The sequence below is a fragment of the Silene latifolia genome, chromosome 4 (genome assembly GCF_048544455.1).
Source record: "Silene latifolia isolate original U9 population chromosome 4, ASM4854445v1, whole genome shotgun sequence".
NCBI classification, from domain to species: Eukaryota; Viridiplantae; Streptophyta; class Magnoliopsida; order Caryophyllales; family Caryophyllaceae; genus Silene; species Silene latifolia.
In genome coordinates this window covers 76,689,911-76,709,506 of record NC_133529.1, presented here as the reverse complement: position 1 = coordinate 76,709,506, position 19,596 = coordinate 76,689,911, and the positions used below count along the sequence as shown (strand labels likewise).

The 19,596-nt window shown below is 38.0% G+C and overlaps 1 non-coding gene across 1 annotated transcript; it reads right to left on the bottom strand.

Annotated features, from left to right (window-relative positions):
* Window positions 1–18,959: 18,959 nt before the first annotated feature.
* On the bottom strand, window positions 18,960–19,066 carry LOC141654207 (small nucleolar RNA R71). The gene has a single exon (XR_012547771.1). It is a non-coding gene; the product is annotated as a small nucleolar RNA R71 (small nucleolar RNA).
* Between the last annotated feature and the right edge of the window lie 530 nt (window positions 19,067–19,596).

Here is a 19,596-nt window from a genome sequence, read left to right as displayed (position 1 = left end):
ATTTATTTTTAGGGCTCGAAATTTTTGAATTTTTAGCTCCTGGAATATGTTCCAAAATGTATAAAATTTAATTTTAAAGTTATTTCAATTTTTATGGTTTGATTTAGAATTAAATCGTAAAAATTGTCCGTTTATCGATTAAATTGTGAAATCATTTTAAATAAACTTCAAAACTAAAATTTTCACTTGCATGGCATTTTTGGTGTAAGACTAGAATGTTCATGGGTTTGAAATTTAATTTTCCATAAATTTTTTAATTAAATGGAATTTTTATTTGATAATTGTGAATTATTATATCATTTTTGTCATAATTGTGTTTTAATTCCCATATAAATTCAAGATAATTGTTGAGAATAATTATTTTGATATTAGACCAGATTAGTATGATGAGTAAGTCTTAAAATTATTTTAAGAATTGATTATGAATTTTTATTGGTAAAAATTCCGTCAAGGCAAGCTCAATGATCATTGTTGGTAAGTAAGACGATTTGGCATGTCATATTTACATAATGCATTTTTATTATTCATTTAGATGAATGGTTTTTAACATAATAATTATGTAATTTTTTCCTAATATGGCCATAGGTAGAAGTTGGTATTTCCCGTAATGTAAGGGAATATCGACTTGTTTTGTAATTAATTGCGATTTCGTATCGCCTAATTTGTAATTAATTAATAGTTTTTTGTTTTAATTTTATTACAAATTATATAATAGGGTATTGTTATGTAATTTAATTATAAGTAATTAGATGAAGCATCTAAAGACGGAGTTTTCATGAAGACGGTGTTTTCGGAAAGGCGTTCCGAAATCCTAAAGAAGGAGGCCATTTTTATGAAGATACTAGGGACCAAGGAGTTGGTTTCCAAAGTGTAATAATTTAAGTTAACTAGATTAACTAGGTGGCCATATTAGGACTTGTTTGTTTTAATTCTTATATGCTTTCATGCCAAATCGTCACTACATGTTTTATTTTTGTTGTTATCAATTTAATTGTCTAGCATTCACCAATTTTGTTCACTTAAAAGTGATAGACAATTAATTTGATAAGATCTCTCACATTTAGTATAAAAATTGAGATTAGCCTTACCAAATAATAGCACCTATGAATCCCTTCTTCATTAGAGGTAGGTTCGGATCACCGAGGTACACTCTTTTTATGTTGGGTAAGTAGGGTAATAAAAGTTATTACGCGTGAAAATTGGTTGGACTCAACGGGATAAATATGGGTTGAATCGGTCCACCGTGCCCATATTTATTCTGGGGCAAAAAGATAGATTTTAAGAAAATCCGTCAACCAAGAGTTCTAGTAGTAGAATCAGTCAAAATGTCGACTCACCAAATTTATATAAATGTGGGTTGAATCGGTCCACCGTGCCCGTGTTTATATAAAATTGGATCTTGGAATCATTTATATAATTCAGTGGGAGATCATTATATAAATGGGAACTTGTTAAAATAGTTTCACAAGTTAAATATTTGATAGACGATAAATGTTAATATTTCCTTTCATTTCCTTGGTAGTAATCACGATGACTTCTACTAGTGAAACCGTCACCATAGCTAGAGATTCATGGCTACGTTCTTTTATGGACAAATATGTTTTAAAAGACGACGGTAGTAATTTTAAAGATTGGGAGGAACAACTTCGATTAGCTGCCGCAGATGATGGCATATTACGCTACCTTGTCGATCCCTCTCCCCCTTCGCCTAGTACTAGCACCACTGCCGATGTAAGGGAGGTTTTTTCAAATTATCAAAAGGAATCCGCTGCAATTAAAAATGTTTTGATTTTTTCAATGGATCCTGCTTTACAAAGGAAATGTGTCAAGTTTCGCAATGCACATGAAGTATTCTCGAGGCTTTCCACTATGTTTTCTCAAGCCCCGAGGATAATTCAATATGACACTGCAGTTCGTTTCTTTGAGGCTAACCTCAAAGATGGTCAACCTGTAAGTTCACACGTACTTTAAATGATTGAGTACGTGGAAACTTTAGAGGGGTTGGGATGTAAGATCCCCGATGAACTAGTGGTGGACCGAGTGCTCCACTCTCTCTCTCACGTCAAAGGATTTACCCAATTTAGGGTAAATTATAATATGACGAACATGAGAAAGACTTTACATGAGCTCCATTCTGTACTTGTGCAAGAAGATAAGGACATGGGATTGAGTGGGAGCACGAGAAAAGATGTGCTTGCGATAAATGTGAAGGGGAGGAAGTAGTTTAAGAGGAATGCAGGTAAGAAGCCCGTACAGGTGGGGGGCAAAGGTAAGGATATTGTGAATATCTCTACCAAGCCTAAACCTAAGAAGGGTAATCCTCTTAAAGATACTTGTAATTATTGTAATAACAAGAGACATTGGAGGCGTAATTGTACTAAATACCTGGATGACATAAAAGCTGGCATTGTGAAGCCGACATGTAATTTCTCAACCGAATCTTTTATGATAGACATAAATTATGCTTCAAATACAACTTGGGTATTAGATACTGGTTGTGTTTCTCACTTGTGTAATCATTTGCAGGGCCTAAAAAGCATAAGAAAGCTAAACAAGGGTGATGTCGATCTCCGAATGGGAAACGGGTCTAAGGTAGCTGCCGTCTCAGTAGGAACTTATGTACTTAGTTTAGCTTCAGGAATGCAGTTGCATCTTAATAATTGTTATTTTGTACCAACGCTATCTATAAATATAATATCCGTATCTGTGTTAGACACGGAAGGGTTTTCCTTTCTAATTAAAGACAAGTGTTGTACTTTTTCCCTTAATGGGATTGTATATAGTCAGGCTATTTCAATCAATGGTATTTATATTCTAGACACTTGCAACGATGTTTATCATTTAGATAATAAAAGACTCAAAACAGGTGATCCCGATCAATCTTATTTATGGCATTGTCGATTAGGACACATTAACGAGAAATGCATTAAAAGACTAGTGTCGACTGGTATAATTAAACCTTTTGATTTCGAATCATTTTGTACATGCGAATCTTGTCTTCTTGGCAAGATGACTCGTTCACCTTTTCTAGGAAAAGGATCTCGAGCTAGTGAGTTGTTGGGTTTAATACACACTGATGTGTGTGGTCCAATGACAGTCACTGCTAGAGGTAATTATGACTATTTCATTACTTTTACCGATGACATGAGTAGATATGGGTATATCTACTTAATGAGGTATAAAAGTGAAGCTTTTGATAAGTTCAAAGAGTTTCAGAATGAAGTAAAAAACCAATTAAATAAGAAGATTAAAGCATTACGATCAGATCGTGGTGGGGAGTATTTAAGCAATGACTTTAGAGATCACCTTAAAGACCGTGGTATTGTATCTCAGTTAACTCCTCCTGGCACACCACAATTAAATGGTGTGGCTGATAGGAGGAATCGAACTTTATTAGATATGGTCCGATCAATGATGAGTCAAACAGAGTTACCTAAGTCATTCTGGGGTTTTGCCATTTTATCTGTTGTACGATCACTTAATAAAAATCCCACTAAAGCAACTGATAAAACTCCATATGGGATATGGAAAGGGAAGGTCCCGAATCTGCGATACATGAAAGTATGGGGTTGTGATGCTTATGTCAAGAACAAGTCTGACGATAAGCTTGCACCTCGTTCTGAAAAATGTATTTTTGTAGGCTACCCTAAGAAAACTTGTGGATATTACTTCTACAATAGTAGTGAGAACAAAGTGTTTGTGGCTCGTGAAGCTGTCTTTCTAGAAAAAGAGTTTATTTCTAGAAGACAGAGTGGGAGAAAATTTGAACTTGACGAAGTTCAAGAGCCACAAACTGATGTGATAGTGCAGGAAGATGTTCCTTCTACGTCTGAATCAGTTATTGTTCCTTCTGAACCTAGGAGGTCAGAAAGGGTTAGTCGCCAGCCTGATAGATACCTTGGTGTTATCGAGGAAGATGGTGACTATGACGTTTTACTTTTGGAAAGTAATGAACCCAAGACCTACAAAGCAGCTATTACGAGTTCTGACTCTAAGCTATGGCTCGAGGCCATGCAATCCGAAATGGATTCCATGTACGATAATCAGGTATGGGACCTGGTTGACTTACCTAAAGATGTTCGACCTCTTCAGTGTAAGTGGATATTCAAGCTTAAAATCGGCATGGATGGACATAAGGATGTCTACAAAGCTAGATTGGTGGCAAAAGGTTTCACTCAGGTTCATGGTTTACACTATGATGAAACATTTGCACCAGTTGCTATGCTTAGATCTGTTCGGATAATGTTAGCAATTGCTGCATTTCATGATTATGAGATATGGCAAATGGATGTCAAAACCGCTTTCCTGAACGGGTTTCTGGAAGAAGAAGTGTTCATGATACAACCTGAGGGTTTTGTGGATCCTAAAAATCCTAACAAAGTATGCAAACTTAAGAGATCCATTTATGGTCTTAAGCAAGCGTCAAGGAGTTAGAATCATCGTTTTGATCATGTTATTAAACAGAATGGTTTTTCTCGAAGTGTTGAGGAACCATATTTATACATGAAGTTTAGTGGGAGTAAAGTTGTTTTCTTACTTCTTGATGTGGACGACATATTACTCATTGGGAATGATGTAGATATGCTTGCTTCTGTTAAGAAGTGGTTAGGAAATCACTTCCAAATGAAAGATTTGGGAGAAGCTAAGCGCATCTTGGGTATCCGGATCTATAGGGATAGATCCAAAAGGATATTAGCATTAAGTCATGAAGCCTATATCGATAAGATTCTTGACCAATGCAATATGAAAAACTCCAAGAGACGTTTTCTACCTATGGGCAGTGGGATCACTTTGAGTAAGTCATAGTTTCCTACTGAGCCTAAGGATATTGAACGCATGAAATCGATTCCCTATGCTTTCGCTGTTGGATCGATCATGTATGCTATGATATGTTCTCGTCCTGACGTCTCGTATGCTTTAAGTATGACGAGTCGTTTTCAGAAAACTCCACGTGAGAGTCACTGGATAGCCGTCAAGAATATTCTGAAGTATTTGAGAAGGACTAAAGATTCATTCTTAGTGTTTGGAGGAGAATCTGAATTACGTATAAGAGGTTATACGGATGCCAGTTTCCAAACCGATAGGGATGATTTGATATCCCAGGCTGGTTTTGTCTTTTTGTTGAACGGAGAGGCGGTTTGCTGGAGAAGTTTCAAAGAGTCTGTGATCTTGATTCTACAACGAAGTGAGTACATTGCGACCTCCGAAGGCTGCAAAGGAAGCTGTTTGGATTAGGCAATTTTTAGAGGGACTGAAGGTAGTTCCTACCGCCGAGGATCCTATCACTTTTTATTGTGATAACAGCGGGGCTATTTTTCAAGCAAAAGACCCCAAGTCTAGTAACAAGTCTAGACATGTAATTAGGAAATTTCATGTAATTAGAGATTTAATCGAAAGGAACGAAATTACAGTTTGTAAGGTTGGGACAGCTGACAACATCGCTGATCCTTTAACCAAGCCTTTGTCTCAAGCTAAACATGATAGTCATGTAGTTTCGATGGGGTTGAGACGAATGTCAGAACTGTTGTAAATTATATGATATGTAATAATCAAAATATTGTATTTATTATTTCATATATGATAAGTTGCATTTATCGTTATATTCAGGTTTATGTCTGATTTTTATATAATTTGTTTTTATCCAAATAGGTTGTAAAGACAATGTCGAACCCTATTAAGTGAACTGGATTAACATTGTATTTTGTCCCTAGTTACTTAATGAGGTGACGTCTCAGAGTGACTAGATTTTAAGGCGATAGATGACAGGTTCGACTGTCATATGGTCATAGTGATGAATGGTCGATTACATAGGCATATTGTGAGATAATTTGTCGGACAGTGACCGTTTATAGAGTCCTTTTGTTGCTAGGTCGTGGGGAGGATTTCGATTTATTCCTTCGAGTCAATTCTTTAGACTGGTGACTATTTGTCTGAGTTGGTGCGGTTTTCCGTTGGCTTTGGTTTTTGTTCTAGGTCGCGCCGTAAAAAGAGGCCGATGAGCATTTACTGGGTCATTGTGATCTGTATCGAACGAAGAAAATAGGTCAACATGATTGTCCATTTAAGTCATATTTTATCTCAAGGCCACTCGAGGAGAGATGACTGTGAATGCGTGGCCACGCTCGGATGAGATCTATAGTAGATTATCCGGTCAGACAGTCATTCTCCTGATAGAGGAAACCACTTTATGATATGATCACGTGCAAGAACGACCTGAAAGACTTCTTGCATTGAGTGGGAGATATTATTGGACAAGAGAATTGGTAACGCAGACTTGTGTCGGACAAGTGGGAGATTGTTGGAGTAGTGTCCTCCACAATAAGTGCGTTTACATATTAAATCTCGTAAAAGGAATATCAGGGATTTATTTATTTATTTGTCAGCTTGTCATCGTTAATCGGTAATGATTGGCTGACTAGAGTTTGACATTGCTGTCGTGTGACGGCGGTGATCAGCTGATCCCTTTAGGTCACACCTATAGGATGACGCCCAAATAGAATAAATTAATTATTTGTATGAGATACGAGATAATTAATTCCTTGTATTATTATTTGACTTTTTAGTTAGTCACATAAATGTATTATTTGATTATGGGTTACGATCTCGGGACAAGGAGATTTATTATTTAATTATGTGATGTTTAAATAATAAATGATTAGAATTTATTAATTAATAGTTAATTAATTATTTTTATACGATATGTGTATATGTTTTGAGGTGGAATTAATTAGCTATTTAATTTTACAAGAGGTTGTAAAATTAGCTAAGTGGGATAATATTGACACATTGTATGTTGATAAAACAGTCTTATGACCACTTAATAGTTAAGTAGTCATTGGTAGTTAATTTGTATTATTTAAGTGTTAAATAATAAAATCAATATTTAATTATGTAAGATAATTAAATATAAGACTTATAAGCATTTGTGGGGCAAATGTCGAAAATCGAAATGGACCCAAAATGGTCCATATGGACTGATTTTTTAGGGCATTACAAGTGTTCATTTGGTGGCATTTTCCACTCCTAATTGTCGCTCCCAAATTGCCTATAAATACCACCAAACTCCACCATTTTTTGTTGTTGGAAAAATTGGAAGAAAAATGGGTCTTTTCTTGTTGTTTTGGAAGGCTCACTTGGAGTTTTTAAAGACCATTTTTCTTCTTATTTTGTTCATCTTAAAACATTTAAAACACATATAAAATAAACTAATAATATTATCAAAGTAATAATATAATTAGTACATCAAAAAATACAAATAAACAAGGTTTACTACTGCATATATCTAGTTAGTATTATAGTAGTATTTTGGGTTGATTCTTGGGTGCTTCCTTAGGAGACCATCTATTTTGGTGGTTTGTTGTCTTGGAGGATCATCCATTTTCATAGCTCAAGAACAACATCAAGGAAGGAGTCCTTGAGTTGTGCCCAAAACTTGCCTTATACAATGTAATGAACTTTTGTCTTAAGATGGTTTAATACCATCTTGTATACTTTTATTTGCATGCATGTAGATTTAGACCATTTTAAATTAATTTGTATTTTTAATATCATAAGATGAGTATTAATATGGTCTAAATAACTAACATCTTCCACTCTTTCGGCGTGGAGAGGTCTACTTGGGAAAAGCCCCAGTCATATCCCTACGGTTGCTTGGCCCCTTGGCGTATGGGTGCAGATGCTGGTGCTGGTGGTGTGGCGGGTCATGATGCAGCAGGAGCGGGCACATCTGGTGGTGGTGGCGGAGATGAGGTCATGGACAAGCACAATGTGGAGTGATATACTCGTTTTTCTTCTTCTTTTATTTCATGGTTTGTAGTGGATAGTATTTGTTTTCGGTTGGTACCTTTTTGGATCTTTGGTTTGTATGTTGGCCATAAGGCCGTATTTTGAGTATCTTTAGACTTGTTATGTAGGATTTTAGGGTCGTGATAGCGTCCCGACTCGTGTTTATATGATTCTTTGGCTTATGATTGACTTTTAGGGGATTTTTGACCTGTGGCAACTCGATCGAGTTCCCCTCACTCGATCGAGTAGCTGCAGGTATTACTTTGGAGGGAGTTTTCTGATATCGGCTTACTCGATCGAGTAGCTGACGAGCTCGATCGAGTAAGGCCAACTCGATCGAGTGCCTGACCAACTCGATCGAGTATCACTGTTACAGGACCTTTTCGGATTGAGACTTGGTTGAATCATTATATCTTTGTATGCTAGTATACTAATCTTCATTGTGGGTGTTTAGTATCACCGTTTAGCTTCACCTAAGGTTATATTATTGTGTCTGGTCGTGCTATATATATAATTGTCACGTTATGTACATTAGTCGGAACGATAAATCAATTTGATGCAGGTAGTATAATGTGCGGCGGTGTTGTTCCAAGTTGATAATGATCGCATATATATTTATATATCTGGTGGGTCATGTTTACGTAATGTCAATAAAGTGTCGTTGCTGTCATGAGTCGTATATGCATATTGGCCATTTTGCACAATTCTCGGTGGTATTTGTATAACTTTGTAGTCTACATCAAGTCGAATTGGGTAAGTTGGATACAATGTTCATAATGTTTTTGCATGTTCGGTATGATCGTCCAACAAATAGTTGATGACCTTGCTGTAAGTTGGTAATAATATATCTTGCGGTGTGTTACATACTTCCAGTGGTTTTATGTTTATACGAGATACATTGTGTAATGTCAAAGGGTAAGTTTTGTCAATGTGAATCAAGGTTGTTTTGTGGTTTATGAGTAATGTCAAGATGGTATAATATGTATCGGTTTGAAGGACAAGGAAGTTGCTTGATGGTGAACTTCGGGGACGAAGTTCCTTTTAAGAGGGGAAGAGTAATGTCGCAAAGGAAAAATGATGTGATTATAACAACTTTACAGTATTTATGTGGTATTTTAAAGTATGTGAAGGATTGCTTGAACAGTTTTATATGATGGTTTGAATAGTCTGACAGTGGTTATTGTGCAATTGAGTAAGAGTTTGTACTTGTTGAATAAAATAACATGTTGTGTACTTTATTTTCAGTATTTATTCGCTATGTTGGCTTGAGAATTAGATGTTATTAGCAAACAGTTAAGTTATCCTTAGTAGAATTATGTTGTGTGGTTAAGGTAATAGAGTAGAATGAAATATGTGTTGTATGAATCAGTAACGTGTGTTGTTATAAATCGGTGGTAGGATCGTTGTTTTGTATGTTTCGTAATCGGTAGTTGTTGACAAGTAACGAATGAAAGTACAGTCTAATAGTTGTGTTATTGTACGTTCTAATAGTAGTATGTAGTGGGTGCAGGTGATGGTTGAGTTAGTTGTTTTGTGACTGGTATGCGTTCAAGTGATTCAAAAGAAAGTTTGTGATTAGCTGGGAGTCGTGTTGTGTACTGTGTGCTAAGGTGGCTGATGATGATGTTTGATGGACATACGTAGTGGTATGGTATTTCTAAAAAGTTATGTTGACCTGTGTCGAGTAAACGGTTGTGACGACCCTGGTTCTTTGTCGGGTGGTTAGGGAGAGGATGAGTCGAACTTCGGGGACGAAGTTCTTTTTAAGGGGGGAAGACTGTAATACCCGTCCATTTAAGGACCCGTTGACCCACGTTGACTGAGCTTAGACACCGATCTAGACCGTGGGACACCCCAAGAGGGATACCTCGTGACATGATAAGCTTTGTGCGTGTGGTACTCGATCTAGTCGAGGCTACTCGATCGAGTAGCTTGGGAGCTCGATCGAGTAGGGGTCACTCGATCGAGTAAGTTAGTTACTCGATCGAGTAGCGGGTTTACAGAGAGGATTTATATATCGTGTTTTAAGAAACCGCAAATCATTTCCGCCTCTCTTCTCTAAACCTAGATGTCGTCTCTCCTTCTTCCCTTCACCATAGTTCCTTCCTTTGAGGTCCTTAAAGATGCTTATGCCATGGGGATGGGTTGCTTGAGTTGGGTAGCGGTCTTGACGTCGGATTGTTATGCGTAGGTATGTCATCGTCACCATCGCTGTCGTTGTGTTTTCAGTTAGGGCTGTAGTAATAGTAATAGATGATGGTACTATTTGTATAGGTGTATTGCTTGGTTGATTGGTATCATGTGATCGGACGTGGAATCGCTGCGGTTGGCTAAAGGTAGGTTCGCCTACTCAATACTGTTGATTGTCTAGAGTGTCTTTTGATGTGGTTTGATTGCTGTAGTGTCGGTGTGGTTGTCTAATTGTGATAGTTGGTTGGTATTGTGTTGTTTCGTTATCGTTGTTGTGGTACAGCTGATTGTGTTTGTTTGTCTCTGGTTCTCGAGTTGCGTCCTCGGCTGAGTGGAGTCACTTGCGGGAGTGGCTTCACGCCCGTTGTTCGCCCTCCGTTGAGCCCGCCACGGGAGAGGATGTCCACATTAATGGACATGGGTTTATCGCTCGGTATGATGAGTGGGGATTTGGTGGGTACGGCTGCGGTCCCCCACTGGCAGGGATGGTCCAGTGGACAGTCGGTGACAGAGATTGGTTGGATGAGATGTGTTGTGTTGTGTATGACTTGTTGTGCCTGTGTTGTGTCTGTGGTTGTTGGTGCGTTTCTTCAGTTACTGACCTTGTGTGGTTTGTCTTGTTGTTTGTTTCTGTTGTGTCTGCCGTGATCCCTTATGGTGAGCAGTCAGTCTTAGCAGGTTGTGATCTGGATGTTAGCTGGGTGCTTGGCGGGATGAGTCTTCCACGAGTTACGACAGAAATAGTCCACAAAGCTGACAGTAGTTTGAGTTGTACCTTTGTATATATGTACCGTAGTTTTGTTAATCACTATAATGTATCTTAAATGTTCTTTTATCGACATTTAATTATCACTGTCCTCGGGCAACCGAGATGGTGACGCCCTTATATGCTAGGGAAGGTCTTGTTAAGGCTCCTTGGTAGATGGAGGTGTCACAGACGATATTTTGCTTGCTGCGAATGATCTAGGAATATTGCATGATGTAAAGAAATATGTATCTAAGAACTTTGAAATGAAAGATATGGGTGAGGCATCCTATATGATTGGAATTGAAATTTTCCGTGATAGATCACAAGGATTGTTAGGGTTGTCTCAGAAAGCTTAAATTGACAAAGTTTTAGAGAGATATAGAATAAATGAATGCTCTACAGGGATAGTTCCTATACAAAAAGGTGACAAAATTAGTAAAATACAATGTCCCCGTAATGAACTGGAACGAAAAGAAATGGAGAGAATTCCCTATGCATCTGTGGTTGGGAGTTTGAACTATATTCAGACATGTACTCGACCAGATATCATCTTTGTTGTTGGAATGCTGGGTCGGTACCAATGTAATCCCGGGATAGACCACTGGAAAGCTGCGAAGAAGGTCCTTAGGTACTTGCAAGGCACTAAAGAGCTCATGCTTACTTATAGGAGATTTGATCATCTTGAGGTGATTGGTTATTCAGATTATGCCGGATGTGTTGATAGTAGAAAATCGACATTTGGCTTCTTGTTCCTTTTAGTTGAAGGGGCAGTATCATGGAAAAGTGGGAAGTAGTCTGTCATTGCCACTTCTACTATTGGAGCTGAATTTGTGGCATGCTTTGAGGCCACTATTCATGCATCGTGGTTGCGAAACTTTATCTCGGGACTTGGGATCGTCGATAGTATTGTTAAGCCGCTGAGAATTTATTGTGATAATTCTGCAGCCATCTTCTTCTCTAAGAACGATAAATACTCCAATGGTGCTAAGCACATGGAATTAAAGTTCTTATCCGTCAAGGAGGAGGTACATAAGCAAAGAGTGTCATTTGAGCATATAAGAACGGATAAGATGGTAGCAGGTCCATTAACTAAGGGATTGCCACCCAAGGCGTTCATTGGCCATGTAGAACGCATGGGTGCTGTATCAGAGGCCTTGTTATTATAAAGTTAATATGCTTGTAATAAATGTGACATCTAGAATTCACTTATAGTATTGTTTCTGTTATAACAGACATGTTAATCATTATAGTATATGTATACATTACAGTTATTGGATTATATGTGACTAATTGTGAGAATTAATATTCTTCTCAAATTAAAGGTGACTTAGATTTGGAATTAATTTGTGATACGTGGAAGGAATCATGTCGATTAATAAATGACTTGTGACCGCCATGATCCAATTAATTCTAATTCAATTAAAGTTAAAAAAGTTAGTGAGCTTAACATAATAGTGTACATTATAGTATTATTGAACCATCAAGTCAACAAAAAGGCAAAGTGGGAGAATGTTAGAATATTTAATAATATTCGAGTGGCCTATGTGTTTCGGATTTAAATACAAGTTAGGTTTATATTAAATATTACGAGACTTTAATATAAAAGACGACACCGTGATGGATAGGTTTCGATTAAATGTAATTAAAGTACGGGAATTATAATTCCCTCTTACCTTACCCTAATATACGTCCTCTTTCACGAAAAGGTACGATCGGGTTTGATTGTGCGAAAAGATACGTAATATATTTTATATATACTGGAAGTTACATAATAATTTTATTATCTTGACAAAACAAAAACATATGTACAACAAAGTGAAAGGCTGAAAGTAAGTTTCTTTCTCCATTATCAAAGGAACATAAAGGAAAGGGTTAAGGAGGAGAATCAATCGTATTATACTTCTTATTGTATTGAGTGCGTCTGTGCAAATGAGGCAAATCACGCAGTTCAAGTCACCTTTTATCTAGTTCCTTCTACTTTCCTCGAGATTGGCATTCGCCCCTGCTTGGCTTGGACCTTGGACAAGATCTTCAGCGAGACTAGCGGTTGGAATGCTCCCGAGAAAAAGCCTTTTTGGTTACCTGATTCCCTCGATAGAAATTTCAAATCCCCTGCGGAAACCCGTATGGGTTCAGGGAAAGGATCTCCCACCCCTCTTGGTTCTAGCTGACTGCTCTGTCTAAGACCCAGCTTCAGGCTTTAGTTTCGGACTCGTTCCTCTCCTGCCAACGCATATCTGCCCAACGCCCTTTTTTTGGTTTGGAAGTTCCAGAATGTTGTCTGTGCCTAACCGCCGCACCGAGCATTCGGGGGAAGGCGTACTTTGATTCCAGAAAGCATGTAAGTAGCCAGGCTTGTCCGGTTCAAGGTTAGTCCTTTATTCCGTCTATTGATTATATTAGGGTTAAAGTAGTTCAAGTCTATATTGATTCTTGGGAATGATTTCATTATTAAAATCATAAAGTTTATCTTACATGGTTATGTTCAGTGGTTGTAACTCGCATATGTTTCCCTACCTCAATAACTCAACTCGAGACCCAGTTAAAACATAAAAGATAATGAAAGAATATGATAATGAAATTGAAATAAAGCTCAAATTGACCCAATTTAAGATCACTAAACCTAAAACCAATTGACTCGAAACAACTAATATAAAATGATGCATGATCAACTCGAGACCCAGTCAATAGAGTGTTGAATAATTTTAGTGCTGGGTGGTGCATTACTACCAACACTACTTATACAAAGGAGGAAGGATATGGGTGCTTTGGAACCCTGCTAAATACCAGGTTGACATACATGACTATATTGCCCAATGTATCCATATGGAGGCTCAGTCCCTCATTAATAACAGTAAGTTTTTCATGACTTTTGTTTATGCCTTTAACAGTATTCAAGATAGAGTGAAATTATGGGATAAATTGAGAAGGTATGTAAGTGTGCTGCAAGGACCTTGGGCTATTGGGGGTAACTTTAATTGTGTTACTAAGGTTGAGTAAAGGATGGGCACTAGTACCTCTGAAGCTAAGATGGCTCCTTTTCAGGACTACATCAATGATTGTGGGATGATGGATTTAACTGCTATAGAAGCTTATTATACCTGGTCTAACAAGCAGAAACCAGCTGACAGGGTCTTCAGTAGGCTAGACAGGTTTATGGTAAATCATCAATGGCTTACTAATTTCCCTGACGTTTGAACAAGCAATGTTTTTCTGATATTGAGGGTAAATGCAAGGATGCTGGAGACAGGCTGGAATCTCTGCAGCAGGAATTGGTGATCAGACCTGCTGAATTTCATTTGCTTGAACATGAATATGAACACTCCCAACAAATTAAAATTTAAAAAAAGCTAAGTTCAGTTTCGTTCAACAAAAAGCAAAGGCCGTGTGGTTGCAGGAAGGGGATAAAACCACAGATGTTTTTCATAAGATTATCAAGGCCAGAAGATTAAGTAATCTTGTGCTTCAAATTAAGAGTATGAACGGAGTGATTTGCAAGGAATTGAATGCTATTCAAGTTGCGTTTTTGGAGTATTACAGTAGCCTTCTTGGCATGAACCAGGCCACTATGAGGATCAAAACAAGGGTGATTAAGACAGGGAAAGTGTGTGATGAATCTCACTGGCACATTCTGCTGTCACCTGTTACTGACAATGAGATAAAAGAATCTATTTTCAACATTCCAAATGAGAAATCTCCTGGGCCAGATGGATATACTAGCAAATTCTTTAAAGATGCTTGATCAATAATAGGGGAGGAGGTAACAAAGGCTATTCATGATTTCTTCTTGACAGGGAAACTTCTTAAGCAAATAAACGCTACAAATATCACCTTAATCCCTAAAGTTGAGAGACCCTCTACTATTCTACAATTTAGGCCCATTGCTTGTTGTAATGTCCTATATAAAAGCATCTCCAAAATTATGTGCAACAGATTGGCAAGGATCCTCCCTGATCTCATCTGTCAGAATCAAGGTGGTTTTATTAAAGGTAGGAGCATTATGGAAAACATCTTCATTTGCCAGGATTTGATCAAGTTATATCAAAACCCTAAAGCAAGTGCAAGGTGCATGTTTAAAATTGATCTTCAGAAAGCGTATGATACGGTAGAATGGGAATTTTTGGACCAAATGCTCCAGGCCCTGAACTTTCCTACCAAATTTAGGAACTGGATCATGTGTTGTGTTACTACTCCCACATATACTCTTAATCTCAATGGAGAGTCTTTTGGATTCTTTAAGGGTAAAAGAGGTCTCAGACAAGGGGACCCTCTTTCTCCCCTCTTATTCACCATATGTATGGAGTATCTCACCATGATGTTCAACTTTATAACTGAGAATTTCCCATTCAAATTCCATCCAAAGTGTGCTCAGATCAAGCTTTGCCATCTCATGTTTGCTGATGACCTCTTGCTCTTTTGTAAAGGAGATAAGGTATCCATTATGACTATGCTTAGAGCTTTCAGTACTTTCTCCAAATCCTCTGGTATGAAGCTAAGTCCAGGTAAATCGAATGCCTATTTTAATGGGATGGCCAAAGCTGATAAAGATGAAATCCTAGCAGTGTCAGGATTCAAAGAGGGACAACTACCCTTCAAATACTTGGGAGTTCCTATCAAGTCTACTAGACTGCCTAAAGGAGATTGCAAGGGCCTAATTGATAAGATAATAAGCAGGATTAGAAGTATTGGTGCAAAAAAACTGTCTTATGCCGGGAGGCTTGTGCTTGTTCAGTCTGTTCTGTCTACTTATCACAACTACTGGGCAATGATTTTCATAATTCCCAAAGGAGTAATGAATAGGATTGATGCTTTGTGTAGGAATTTTCTATGGGAAGGGAGGACTGAATATACCAGAGCTCCACTAGTAGCATGGGATAGAGTCTTCTTACCTAAGCAGGAAGGAGGATTAGGGCTCAGGAATATGGCTATTTGGAACACTGCTGCTGTTGGTAAATTGGCATGGTGGGTGTTCCACAGGCCTGATAAGCTGTGGGATCAGTGGGTGAGCCACATATATCGTAAAGGAAAGGACTGGCACTCTTATAGTCCTACTTCTGATTCAAGTTGGAGCTGGAGGAAGATTGTGCAAGTGAAAAACAGTTTGCTGCTGGTTTTTTGTCAGGGAGATTGGACTGAAAAATATAAAATCAGGGATGCGTATAATGGTCTAAGGGATGTGAAACCCAAGGTTCCTTGGTTTCATTAGTTCTGGGCTACTTGGTCAGTACCTAAGCATAGGTGCATTGCGTGGTTTGTTTATCAAGGGGCTATCAATACTAGAGTAAAGCTCAACCTGCTTAGGATCAGTGACACTAATCAAGGAAGAAACTGTCAGTCTTTTGTTTTTCGATTGTGAGTATAGCTCACTAGTTCTAGTATTTTCGGAAAACTGGTTGGGAATGAAGTTAAGAAGAGATAATGTTCTTGGCTGGATTATTTCTTACAGGGGAACAAGAATGAAAAAAAGATTGATCCATGCTATTCTAAATGCTACAATTTATTTCATCTGGCATCAAAGGAATGTATGTAGACTGGAATTCAAAAAGGAGAGACCTCAAGTAATAGGGGCCAAAATCAGGGCTGTTGCGAAAACCAATTGTTTACCTAAGATCAAGTATCCTGTGCAAAATCAAGATATGTGATGGTTAAGCAAGTTCAGTTCTGACTGAGCTCCGGGCAGGAAGTTTTTTGATAAAACTGAGAGATTAGGATGATGCTTGAATAGCTTTCGTTTAGACTTGGAGGTTTTGTCTCTGGTCTTGGTATCGAGTTTGTTTGCTGCTTTGTAGTTGATGTGACCATAATTAGAGCATATTTAGCCCCCGAATTAGCCTTGTTCCCGTGCTTTTTAGTGCATATTTGGGTCATTTATTGTCTTTAGTTCTTTGTTTTGCATATTCTTTGAGATTTTGATCCCTTGGTAGGAAAGGAGTAAGAATCTTGCATTTTCATGGCAAAACGAGACTAAATTGATTGAATTCAATGACCAAGCATCAAGGAGAGACAAGATTAGAAGGCCTTTGTACATACTATAGTAGATGGGCAATGTTGAGGAAAGATCCTTGCATCCCCGAGGAAATCCCCAAGGATTTTATGAAGAAAAGGGAAGAAAAGAAGAAGAAACAATGCTGAGCTACAATCCGAGCGGATTGACTGGAAGACGCCCGTCCTCCACCTCCACAATCCGGCCGTCTTCTCCCAAAGACGCCCGTGCAACAGCTTCAGAATCCGGCCGTCTTCTCCCAAAGACGCCCGTCCTCCAGACCCAGAATCCGCCCGTCCCGAGCCTAAGACGCACGGATTCCAGTCCAGCAAAATTTCGTCTTCTTCAAGCCTCCGTGAAAGATGCCCTTCCTTCGAAAAATACCGGCGTTTCCCTGCTCAAATCTAAAAAGTGTAATTACTAGTTTAGCCCTTAGTTAACCCTAATGCATCCACCTAATTTTCACTATAAATACCCCATTAGTCTAATTAGAAGAGCATGTTCTTCTTAGCAATCTTTAGTGTAGTAAATATCAATCAAATCTCTCTTTAGTTTTGTAATCAACAATTAACCAAGTTCTAATACAAGTTTTATTTCCTTAATCTCTCTTTTGTTCATCCTTTATTTTGGGTAATTGAAGATTATTTGGGTTATTATTGGTAGATTGACAACCTCTCAATCAAGCATCAAGTACTTCTTTTATCTTTGCTTTATTATTGGATCATTAGTAGGTATAATTCTCTTAATCCCTTTTTAATTATTGTTAATTACTTTCATTTATTCATCATGTTTTACTTTGTTGGTACGATTGACAACCTTGCTAGCATGATCAACATGATAATGAGTGAGTAGTCACCTAGCTAGGGTTAATGGGTAATTAGGGGAAACTAACATGGGGAATGATTCATGCTTAAATTAATATGCTTTCATGGTTTATTTGCTTGCTTGTTTTGATCTCGACTCATGCACATGTTATGTTTGATGAAATGCGAGCCTATGAATCCTTGCATTTTTTACCCATCACCTATCTTTTCAATGAGACTTGTAAGACATAAAGCAACTCGAGTCTCATTAGACCATGCATGTTGTTGAGTAGGGAAGACTAAGTCGACTTGTAGGTGTTGTACAATCTAATCGATTCTGCTCCGGGACCCAAACTTTCCTAGGATTGTAAGATATAACCCAACTCAATCCATCACAACAATAATTGCTTGCTTATAATTTGAGAACATGTTTGTATGATCAATTCCCATGATTCCCCTATGACCCCATGACACCCTAGTGCTTTTTATCAATTGTTTACAACCCTTTTAATTCATCTTGCTTGTTTACTTTCATTGCTATTTAGTTTAGTGACCTTCTACATCAACCCAAATTGTGACACCCCTAAGACACCACTAGTTACAATAGAAATCTCATCTCAATTCCCGTCCCTTGGGATCCGACCTTTACTTGCCTCTTCACTAATTGTAGAGTTGTTTGTGAAGCTATAAATTGTGTTTGATTGGATGTGTGACGACCAACTCTTGTCCATATCAAAATGGAGCCGTTGCCGGGGACGGTGTTAACTTGATTTAGATTTCCTTATATTGTTATTAGTTGTGTCTTTCTTTGCCTTCGGGAAGTAAAACTCCTCAAGGTTTGTTCTAATTGTTTTCGAGTTGTTTGATATTTTGCATGTCTAGAAGGTCACAAGGTGATTTGTTACCTTTTGATCGTGAAATTGAAAGAACTTTGACAATCAATAGAAGACTTGCTAGGAGAAATTTGAGAGGTATTAGTGAGGTTGTAGATATTCAACCAACTATTGAGTTCATCAACCCTTTTGCAAGAGAAGGTGAGGAGAACCCAACACAAAATCAACCACAAAATCAACCCACAATGCCTAAGTTTTCATCACATTCCGTACCCACCGAGGATAACCTACCCAACGGTACTCCCACACCACAACATCTAACCGGAAATTTCATTGCCAAATCCGCATTTATCCAATTAGTTGAAAGGAGCTAATTTGGGGGGATGCCTAGTGAAGACCCTCATTCTCATATGGAGGCTTTTTGCGACTATTGTGATGCGATTTCACCAACCGGTGTAACTCAAGACCAAATTCGATGGGTCTTATTTCCTTTTTCTCTAATTGGCTCCGCCAAACAATGGTTGAAAGGCCTTGATAAGGCTACTCTCGGAATTGATTCTTGGAAGAAGTTGGCTCTAGCTTTCTACAAAAAGTTCTATCCACCGGAAAAGACTAACATGCTAAGAGCTCAAATTACGGGTTTTAAGCAAAGGGATGAAGAATCTTTGTATGAAGCTTGGGAGCGATTCAAGGGAATTTGTCGCTCATGTCCTCACCATGGACTTAGCGAATGGTTCTTGGTACAACAATTTTGGAATGGTCTTTATGAAGATTCAAGAAATATCCTTAATATGGGATCGAATGGGATGTTCACCGAGGTTGATGACAACCAAACTTGGAGCAAAATTGAAGAGATGGCAATCCATAACTCACAATATAGTAGGCCTCGCAAGGCTACTAGAGGAGGAAAGCACGAAGTGGACGCCGTTACTCAATTAGGTGCTCAACTTAGCTCCCATATCGATACTATCAACTTGAAGTTTGAGAAAGCAATGGCTAGACTTGAAGAAGTCTCAAAATCACCAAAGCATCATATTAATGCCATGACGGCATCTTCATCAATCCCAAATGGGATATGTGAGAATTGTGGAACTTTGGGACATGACCAAAGTGAATGTAGGGGAACAAATGAACAAGTGAATGCTTTCCAAGAATACAAGAGTGGTACCCCTTATTACAACTATTACAATGAAAACACCAAATTCCATCCAAATCTCTCATACAAAAGCCAAAATGTTCAAAATCCTCAAACAA